The sequence below is a fragment of the Hordeum vulgare genome, chromosome 6H, assembly GCF_904849725.1.
Source record: "Hordeum vulgare subsp. vulgare chromosome 6H, MorexV3_pseudomolecules_assembly, whole genome shotgun sequence".
Classification (NCBI taxonomy): domain Eukaryota; kingdom Viridiplantae; phylum Streptophyta; class Magnoliopsida; order Poales; family Poaceae; genus Hordeum; species Hordeum vulgare.
The window spans coordinates 209788621-209791551 of NC_058523.1; the positions used below are offsets into that span (position 1 = coordinate 209788621).

At 41.9% G+C, this 2931-nt stretch overlaps 1 pseudogene; it reads left to right on the top strand.

Moving 5' to 3' along the window:
* The first annotated feature begins 896 nt into the window (after nt 1-896).
* On the top strand, nt 897-2720 carry LOC123405312 (annotated as a pseudogene).
* The last annotated feature ends 211 nt before the right edge of the window (nt 2721-2931 follow it).

Consider the following 2931-nt stretch of genomic DNA (forward strand, 5'->3'; position numbering starts at 1 on the left):
GCACATCGTACTCGACCCGGGTGACATGGGCCACGACCATTGTTTTCGTTTGCCTTGACGCGGGTGAAACCGAGATATCGTCGGTCCCAATGCAGCCCTTCCTCCATCAGCACCGCTAGGGCTGGATCGAACCTGGGATGCAGGCCGCCGCTCGCCCCGTCTCATCTCTTCCTCAACTGACCATATGCTAAGACATCATGCACACATGTAGCTACATCTGCTATCCAACGAAAACAACAGGATGGCAAAAGCAGCAACATCCGTCTCACGGGGGACAAAAGCTAGCTTCTGGGCGCTGGCCGGCGCCCGCTGATGCCACGACGGCGTGTGAAGGTAACGTTGGGGTGTACAGCCAGTGGATGGGGACGGCCACCTCGTCTAGACAGACGTTTTTTTGGGAAACGAAACGAAACGGTAGCGCCTTTTGGCTGTATTATGTAATTTCATGGAAGGGTAAAATCGTCATATAAAAATTGACGGACTAAGAATACCTATTTCTTTTATTAGTAGGTATAGATTTCCACAATTTCTTGAACTATCTAATTTGAAGTTCTTCATTGACCTTCAATCCATTTATTTTCAGAACTGTTTAGGGGCCATTGATGGTTCACATGTACCTATAACTGCAACACCTGGGATTGCCGCTCCATTTCGGAATAGGAAGGGCACCCTCAGTCATAACATCATGATTGCATGCGACTTCAATCTATGATTCACTTTCATATCATGTGGTTGGGAGGGTTCAGCAACAGATGCTAGAGTTCTTCAGTCTGCAATGATGACAGGACTTAGAGTACCCGAAGGCAAATTTTACCTAGTTGATGGGGGTTATGCAAACACTCAGTCATTTCTGGCACCTTATCGGGGAGTCCGATATCATTTCAAGCAATTTGGTCATGGACACGCTCGGCCACAGAACCACATGGAATTGTTCAACCATCGGCATGCTATTCTACGCAACCATGTGGAAAGGTCCCTAGGAATTCTTAAGAAGCGCTTCCCAATTCATCATGTTGGCACACTACATACAATCGAGAACCAAGTGAAACTTCCCGCTGCTGCTGCAGTTCTTCACAATATCATCAAGATGCATAACGGAGAAGAGACTTGGCTTGACAACCAACCCAATAACATAGCGCCAAATGATTTTGTTGACCTCCCAAATGGTGATGCGAATAACTATGGGAACAACGGCTTAGGGAACACTTTGAGGGATGAAATCGCAATGCAAATGTGGCAGGCATATGATCCTGAATAACCAACCTTGTGGTGTGTTGTTTAATCATATATACATATGCATTAATTAACTTATGTCGTCTTCATCACCTAATAATGTAATCCTTGTTGAATGCAGATATGTATCCAAAGGGGTCTTCAAAGTACAATCTTATGAAGGCGGCTGGAAAAAAGGCTTCACATGGTGCGCAGAAGTTGTCACCCAAAATTAAAAAGACTCCTCCAAAAGGTATTTTAATGCTTCATCTCCACTTGTTGAATTATAGCTATGTTTAGTAACTCAAATTTCAAATAAATTTGTGCTATGTGTAGTTAAGAAGCCCAGAGCTCAACGGAACTCGGCTCTTGAAAAGGCTCTGGTAGATTTAATTCATGAGCACAATAATCCATATCACAGAGGAAAAAATGGTTGGTCTGCTTAATCTTGGAACAGGATGACAAAAATATTCCATGAGAGATATCCCCATACAAATTTCATAAAACCACAAATCCAAGAGAAACAGAAAGAATTGAAGAGTCAATACAAGCTTATCAAGGATGCTCGAAAGCAAAGTGGTGTTAGCTAGAACTATCATACACACATGATAGAGGCCGACCCACATCTTTGGCAGAATTTGATTATTGTAAGTTTGATAATATTCAATGCAACTTGTATTCCATGCTTATTTTGTAATCAGTCTTGTTTTCGGATAATCTAGGTTTAATAAATCATTTCTCTTATATACAGTCCTGGCCAGACATAAGCAAGTTTCAGACAAAACAATTTCCTCTATATGACAAGCTAGGTGATCTTTATGATTGTGAGTTTAATGGATTTTCATTTGCTACATTTTTCTTGACCTTTATAAACAATTTTTTGTTGTTATGTGACCTTTAATGAGAACTTGGGTGCTTGTGCAGGGCGCATAGCAGAAGGTAATTTCAATTTTACATCAGCTGAGGCTACACAAGTGACCAACGATGATCCTGAAGTTGAAAGAGATGAGACTGGGTTCTCTTTTGATCCGAATCAGTGCGACGATGATTTATACATTTATGATGATTCAAGAGATGCGGCTCAAAGTGATGGTCCAAGTGGAGCTACTCAAAGTGATGAGCCAATAGATGGTACTCAAAGTGATGTTACTCGAGTAGGTGCTCTTGGTGGTTCCAATAAAAAGCCAGTGAAAGAGCCCAAGAAGATGAAGCAGGATGATCCCATGGTGGAAGTGATGGCGAACTATGTGGAGATCAAACGGAAGCAAGCAGAGGAGGAGTCTGCTTTGCTCGGAGGGTCATAAAATTCCCAACAGTTCACCATCACCAAGTGCATTGTTGTTCTGCACAAGATGGAAAGCATCTCACATGGAGAAAGAGCCGTTGCATACAAGGTGTTCAAAAATGTTGAGAATCGTGAAATTTTCCTCAATGCCGCCATCGAAGATGAAGTGAGAGCCGCCGTGTTCCTTCGAAGCGAAATGGCATACTTACCTCGAGGTATCTAGGGTAAGATTTCACTATGTTCTTAGGTATACTTCTCAACTCTGTCATATACTAGAATCACTAATTAAAATGATGTTTGTTGTTCCACCAATCAATGCAGAAGTCTTGCTCTCTGCTTTCTGCAGAAATTTGAACTAGTTAGGAAAATAAAGCACACATAATCTAATTGATTGGTAATGCAGAACTAGCTGGCGTTAAGAATAAAATATTAGC